Genomic DNA, 8,582 nt, shown 5'->3' with positions numbered 1-8,582 from the left:
ATCATTATCTCTATATATCTTTATTTTTGTATAATCTTGTTTCACTAATTTAATAAAAATGGGCAGATTGAAAATAATTGCTAAATTGAATCACACAGCTGTTGAAAGCCAAATAGAATAAAATAATGATTATTTCAATGTCAAAAATTAAAAGTCATGAAGTTAACTGATATTAACAATTAAATCTTATTAAATTGATTATCGATTTATTAGGGGAAAATTTGTATTTCTGGTTTTGATTTGCATGTATTTCAAGTTTATAAAAGTATAGCGCATAGTTGATGATAATGGGCAATATATTATTATGGCATATTATTAATTAGCATAAATTGAAAAAATTAGTATCAGTTTCTAAGATTCAGCCTTGACTGAGAAATGCTTTAAATACCTATTTCTATGTTTAAATATATCTTGAGTCTAAATTGTTAATTAGTTATTTATTGAAAATTAATTTATTTAATTGAATGCAAAGAAATAACATTTCCATTAATTTTTACCTCCACCTTTTATCGAGTATAAATCCTTAAATAGTCATTCTGTAATTTTGTATTTTTTTGTATTTGTACTAATTTTTTATTTTTCCGTTGTTTTTTATTAGATGAAAGTATATTATAAAGTTACATTTTTGTATGCCATTCATTTATTAGAGTTACATAGAATCTAATTAGTATTTATTTTTTTAAAGTTTAGCATTTGTGTGTTAAGTCTTATCTCAAATAAAGAAAACTTGAGGTTTTGATGACATCTATTAAAAGTAAGAGCTAAGTTGCGATGGAACCATCTCAAGTGGAGCCGCGCGAGATTAAAATGGATCGCGGCTGGCGATTGGATCGCATTCGTTAAAATAATGAAGCGGATCCGTCGAGAAATATTGCCCCCTTAACGCAAACGCGCCCGCAATCTGATACGATCGTATGTTCGCGTTAGAAAAAGAAAGAGATAAAGCAGTTGGGAGAGGGAGGGAGGGAGGGAGGGAGAGAGAGTCATGGAAAAAAATATTCACGTATCGACGAGCGATATAGAGAGAAAGGGAACGGTGGCGACCGGAGGGTGTGTCCTGACACACGATCGTTCCGAAATGAAAGGGGTTGCTGAGGGGGTTGCGGAAGAATGGACGATAGGACCGGCGGGGCATGGCGATGTACGTGGTAGAGGCGGACAGATGGGAGTGTGAGGCATGGCCGCGATATATCGTGGCTGAGCCTTTATTAAAACTGCTTTCGGTATTATTGCTTTCCGGGAACGTCGGGCCTCGAAAATACCATTTCCGCGAGATAGGCCGTAGCCTTCCGCGCCACCGAAAATATATATCGCGCTCCCTCATGGCATCGCCGTAGCCGTTCACCTCCCCTCGTTTCGCCACCACTTGTCCGGAGATTGTCGCGAGCATGACTCGCTATGACCGGCAATAAATACGTTCGTCACTAGGTCCGACGGTGTTGCTTCCTTATATTACGTTCTGAATAAATATTGTCCTGTTGATGATAGTCGAATCGATTTAATCCTTACCGGGAAATGAAAGATCACTTCGCGTCTCGGAAATTTGGATACGGTGTAGGCGTGTTGCCACCGAGTTCGTGATAGTATAATTTCTAAGATATCGTTGCATATGATCTTTCTTATCAGACATTTATAACTTATCTTAAAAGGCTGATTGAGCAATATCAATGCAGTTTTAAATACAAATTTTCTTCTATTTATTTATATTTTTGGCATTTACGTTGTTGTATTATTCAGATAATCACAATTGTAATTAACAGTTAAATATAATATTATCTAGAAGCTCTAGCAAAAAAAGATAGGTAAAATAAATAATATATAATGATAAATGATAATATATAATAATAAATCTTAAAAGATATAAAATATTACAATATATAAAAATATTACAATTCTCATTGATAATATCAGTTCTACAGAATTATGAACATGAGATAAGAGGTTCTATTAAAATACAAAAAAAGACGCGAGAATCGAACACTATGGATATTTCTTTCGTATTCATTTTGGTTTTCCGACCATGATCAATAGTCATCAGAGTGGCATTTATTCGGACACAAAAACGTTACGCAACCACGAATTGGCATACGCGTGGCAAACCGCTGCGGGCCTCCGTTCAATTTTACGAATTTCTCCGCGCACGCGGGCGAGATTGTAAACGCATACCGAAAAGTAGACAATTGGCAGTGGAATGCAATATTTTCCCCGAGATACGCCGAACGTCACGCGAGATTCGTCCCATACGGTACTGTACACGTATATACCCTCGACAAATGTACGATAACTCAGCGGCACGCGGCTCTCTCATATACTATGTTCTCAACGCGGCCATCGCTTGAGGCTGGAAAGGTGGCCGATAACGTCGATCTAGATTATTTTCGCGAGAACGTGCGAATACTATACATAATATATGTACTCGAGCATCCTCGTCCGCCACCGTGAGGTCATGAGGAATTTCGTCGATATACAAGTTTTCGAAGGAAAAAATCTTTGACCTCCACCTGTCTTGCGCAAAGTGTCTTGTGTTAGGATGCGCAATACTCGGTGTTCTCTTGATCTTGTGAAACAAAAAATCCAAATAATATCAATTTTTTTTACTTTTATTTTATTTCTCCTATTAAACTTGATTAAAGTTATAACTTTTTCTAGTAGTCATGTTAAAAATGCAAAGTAATCTGAATTGTAAATGAGATCGTTAAAATAACAATAATATTTTAATAATATGATAAAGGAATCACAAAATTAATTAAAAGTTTATTAGAAAAGAGTGCTACTATAAACTTAATGAGATTTTCAAGAGGAAATAAAATCTCCTTTAAGTTTTGCTATTAAAATTTTGTTAAATCTATAATATATTAAACGTGACTTTTAACTATTCGTATAATATATTCAACTCTCTATTTATACAGCATTTTTCCACAATTTTTTGCATGATGAAAATCCTTTAAATTAATATAAAATAGGAATTTATGAATTATTTTGCAAAATTTGAATCCATTCCAGTTGAATACTGTCGCATGAATTGTCTTATACATATAGTTATCGTCATTAAGATGTAAATGGTTAAAAACATATTGTGCGTGCTTTGGAAAGAACTTGGGAAAAATTTATTTTATAAAAATTTATTTTATGTGTCAAGACTTTTTTTTTATTGTGAAAGCTAGTTTCGGTGGAGTGGATGCGAGAGAATGGTGATGGTAATAAAGACGTCATGATAGTAATAGATCTTATTGACAATTTTCCCTGCGACCGACACTTCTGCACTCTCGATATATCCCTGCAATGAGGTAACAAGCGGTCGAATAGTTTCTCCCGAATCATCACGAATGCAAATTGATGCGGAATCGATATCAAGCTGTCTGGAGTTTCTAATAAGATTCTCTTGCCGTGTAATGCCTTTACTGTAACGCAGCTTCGATCGTATTGGTTACAAATTTTGCAGTATCATATATCAGAAGAAAACAAAAAAGAAAGAAAGAAAAAGAAAAAGAAACTGGACGTTGTTTAAACGAAATTATCTTTTTAATGATCATTTTTGGAATATTTTATTTTATTTATAATCACACAATTATTTTCAAATAATATAATGCTAATTCGGAAAATATTCTTTCCTTTTAAATTATCCTTTTAAATTATATATAATTTTAAAAATTTTATATATTTTTTAAGTGTAACTATGACTTTTTTAAGTCCCAAGAAATAGTAAGCATATAAAAATTTTTTATAATTCATATAAAGCAATATAATTTTCTTTTCGTTTACGTTCCTTTGTAATATAGGATAAACTCCTATTTTGTTAAAATAGGATATTTATAATTTGCAATAACTAAATAAGCGATGTATCTGGCTGTTATAAGCGAAGCAAACCTACGTGAAGCAATTTCGCATACCAGTTGTGCTTTTTCGATAATAAGCTTTTATCTCGAGCTATATCAGATTCCGGTGGCCGGATGTTCACGAGGAAATATGAGATATAAGGCGTGTGCATAAACGTTTTACAACATCCGGCCCGCTCTTAAGGATGGTGGTAAACGTTCGCATCTTACGCGGTTATTGTCACTTTCTGCACCGTAGGTAGCTTAGTTTCTGGTTGAACTACAGTAACATATTTCCTTTATATCCTTATTATCATTTTTATATGCTTTTGTAACAGTAAAAATTAATCACTCGGATATCCCTGCACTTCTGTTTACATGATTTCAAAACTATCAGTAAAATAAAGTAATATTTTAATAATAAAGATGTAAATATTTGAAAATTGTTTCTAATTTATTTGTAAAGTCTATCCACTCATTAGAGCAATATGGGAGGAGTTAAGAGAAACGTATACATGTAATTTCATCAGTGGATCGATTTTTCTACCGAAGTCTGGCACAAATGTTCTTTTTACTACTGCGAAATTTCTGTAAGTAGAAAAAGCCTTATAATACATAACGATAATACATAACAGCACTTTTGGACTGCACTGGACTTTCCGTGCATTTAAAGAAACACTTAAAGAACACAGATGTGACATTTAAGGAATAGATATAAAAATATTGTTATTACGATATCTATAAACATACGGCATGCGATAATTTAAGAAATCGGGATCGTATTCTAAATTGGCTTATCTTTCTAAAAAGCAACTTTCTAAATAGCACTCACGGCAATAACGGCCACGATATTATCTCAGTGGCATCACTTCGGGATAATTTTTCAGCACGTTTCGCGGTCGATCACGTCCGCGTCCGGCCGTTCGCAATCAGTCGGTTAACTGGGTACCGCTGGCGGGAAGTCTGCCCGGGCACCACGTAGCGTCCTCATTATCCGTAAATTATTTCGCCGTCACGTCGGGCCAGGTCGGATCGGTCGATCGGAATTGGTCGCGCAACCGTACGACGATCGCGATAATATAGAGCGTGCGTGTTCCATTGGTTGCGTTTCCCAACGCCGGTATACCGAGGGCGGAACGTTGCGGACAGCACTCGATTGTGTAGATTCGGAAGAGGCTTTCGTGTAAACGCGCGTCGCCTATTAGGCCGATTAAAGTATCGTTCACATGAAGCTAACTCGAATCACTCTGGATCAAATCTCTGTCGAGATTTCACCGAAGCAAACGTGATTTGCGAGACTGATCTGAAAAAATTATATGTCGTATAAAAAATGATACGTAAATAGTTTAAAAAAAATAATATGGATATAAAATATAATAGGTGTAAAAGATCGTTCCTTTTAATTAAAGCATCAAATGTTTGTAACGCGACGCGCATTGTTTCTAAAGTAAATAAAATAATAAATGCCTGATGCAAAAGATTGTTATTTTATAATGTTAAATCAGAGGAGGAATAATGTGTTTCTCAAACACATAATATCGTTTAAGTATGAATGACGGTGTAGGATACGGTTTGTACATGGAATGCCTGCAGGCAGCAGAAACGTAAATGCACCGGTGTGCACGACGAGAGATCGATCAAATTATCTCGTTAAATCGAGGGAGAGTTCGCTTCCGATCCCCGCATAAACCCCAACGAACGTCGATCATTCTCGTCGTACGTGGTATTTTTTCAACCCGGCGGCGATCGAATTATTACGTTGATCGAATCTCTCTTTCTCTCTCTTTCGCTCATCGAGAAAGAACGCATCTATTTTGCAAACATTCGAGAAGTACGTGGGCACACGGTGACGTGACAAACCGATTGATCATTGGGGCACTCGAGGGCTCTCTACTTTTTGCCATGCTGCGCTCAAGAAGAATTGCTCTCGCGGAAAAGTTTCGTGGAATTTGGAAAGTGAGTAGCGACGGACTTTCTTTTCGCTTCGGCTATCGATGCATCGCCTGTCTCGAGAGCTTCTCCTCTCGGAGAATGATCTAATCCGCTTAATAAAGATTAACGAAAAGAATCTGAAGTTTAAACTCTCGAAGTCCAAACTTTTTCCTGGATCTAACTGTGAATTACGGTCACAAATTAAAATTTACCATTTAAGAAAAATTACATCCGAAGCTTTAAATTGTTTTTTTTTTTTGCTTTTTTTATTTATATCTTCTTCAAAATTTGGCAGAAAGCAAAATTTAGCAATATGGACTTATTTTCACGCAAAATTGTTGAATTGGATTCAAGGACTAACGAGCATAAAATTTCTCAAAATTCGAGAGATATGAATGTCACATGTTGTACGACGTTGGGTGACGTTCAAGCAATCTCTTTCTATGTGGAGTGCGGAGGTAATTAGCCAAGCTCTACTTCATCGTCGATTCAAACTACCGAATGGATATATACGGGTCAGGTCGTTAATTTCCCTGCAGTCAAACACTGTCCATGTTGATTCGTCTCCGTGCGCACCCAGGTCTCCCGGTATCGGAACCCGCTTCATTATCTTTATCATTTCTCCATGCGATGCCGCAAATGCGCGAGAATTGATTTTCGATACAGTAAAACGCGACCGGTTAATTCTAAACCTACCAATTTGAAGAGGCAACAGGGAAATTGTATAATAAAACTTAATATATGAATATTGATTTAAAGAAAGAAGAAACACAAATAAAATATAATAAAACTCATAAATATATGACAAAACGTTTTAAAGTTCTGCTTTTTTCTACCGTACATTGAAGCAACAAATAATTATAGTAACAAATCAGGACAGATGTAATTTATAAAACGGATCTAATATTGTGACATGAGTTAATTAAATTATAAAATTCATAGAATTTAAGTAATAAAATTATCCTGTTTCTCTTTTTTTCCTATCTCTCAAGCTTTCTAACGTCTCCAACTAATAACGCGATGGTAAAGGTATATATACAATACGACAGGCAATAATCGACGGGCGTTATATTTCAACCAGTTGAATTGGATTCAACGAGTCGTACGCACCCAGTCAAATTTGCGCACACAGGCTACACTCTCCCGGTAATTATACCACTTTCGTCGACCGAGTCGAAGTTGTCCACGCGAACGCGTGTGCGAGCGTGTTCATCCGACGCCGAGCAACCGCGTGCGTGCGTTGCTGCGTGCGCACGCCGCAACCACACGCACGCATGCAAGCATGCACGCAAGCAAGCGGTTCCATCCACCAGGCTTATTTCGCGGTCGTCCTAGTCCCGCGCTGCGGATGATGATAAATGAGTTAATTAAGCGTTTCGAGTTTCATGTGAGGCGACTGTGACTCCGAGAGGGAAACGTGAAATTTCGTTCTTTCAACTGACGAACATGATATACGTCTCTCTCAAGACATTTTCATGTGGTGCGAATAAGCAAATTTGATAGTTTAATAGAATAAAATATGCAAATATAATTTCAAGAAATTTCGCATGAAATTTTTTAAACGGTTTCATTAATATTAAACAAAAATGTATATGGCATCGCATTATTTTTGAATGTAATTGATAATTTTTTTTTTTTTACTTCACATGATAATTAGTAGTAACAAATTTTTATTATTATTATAATATCTGTTATTATTTCTTTTTTATTTTTGTGATATTTTGTTTTTGTATGTTAAAAAATATTTTGTAGACATTACATTTAACATCCATGTTATTATTATTCTTGATCGATTTTATTCGTGGTGTTCTTCCTCATTGCGGCGCAAAGATTATCGCGGCGTTCTGTGTCCTTTTCGGAGTCAGGAGACGGCCATGCGATAGGCGCCCTGTAATTTAATCAGTAAGACTGCCTGTAATTAGCCGCCGGCTTGGGATTAAACGAAGGATGTCTAACGCGCCGCAACCCTGATAGCACGTTTTGCATTACGCGAAAGCGTACGCGTTCGCGCGATTACCGCGATCATAAATGAGATAATACCGTGAAATTACTCCACTAATTACCGCAGACGATTACGCTGGTGTGTATTCGCGTTTCAATTAGCGTAATTATTTGGCACGTGTCACATGGCTTTCGAATGAGTGACAGATGACCCGCCTCGGAACGACAAGCAGCAACCAAGTTTCCGATGTTTCGGCTTTGCAGATGTTTGTATACGTAACACTGCTACTGACCGCAGTTTTATTGTTTATTGTTAATCTCATGGCAATTAGCGCCCGTACGAATGGTCGTCCCCGTATAATTAATAATGGCGTTCGCGAGATATCTTGAGTGTAATAAAGCGGTTCAGTGTCTTGCTATAAAAACAGGACGACGCTCGTGTAAAATTAAATCTTTTGATGCCATTAAAAGAGTTATACAAGAGAACAGTCATCATTCCTTTCATCCGCCCTTTCTTTGATCAATTTCAAGTCGATTTTTATTGTATGTGCAGACTAACGATTATTAAATCACGCCCGCATATAACGTCAAACGTTATTAAATGTTTAATAACTCTGCCAGTTACTCCATATAAATTCCTTTCTGAAATACATTTCACTCGCGTAGAGTTAATAAACTAATAAACCACTACGCGATTAAATTCCGCGGCGTGTATATCGACATTATCTTCATAGTAATTATTTCTGCACGCACGTACTCAGACCTTAATATGTTCTCTTTTCTAGTAAATATTATAACAATTAATCTGGGAAACATTAAAATATTTTATTTCAATGTTTTTATATATATTTCATTTTATTTATATCGTTTATTCTTATTATTCTCTTTTATTTA

Source organism: Pogonomyrmex barbatus, unplaced genomic scaffold (genome assembly GCF_055798465.1).
Source record: "Pogonomyrmex barbatus isolate J1 unplaced genomic scaffold, ASM5579846v1 scaffold1, whole genome shotgun sequence".
In the NCBI taxonomy this organism is placed as follows: Eukaryota; Metazoa; Arthropoda; class Insecta; order Hymenoptera; family Formicidae; genus Pogonomyrmex; species Pogonomyrmex barbatus.
Note: the sequence above shows the minus strand (reverse complement) of the source record.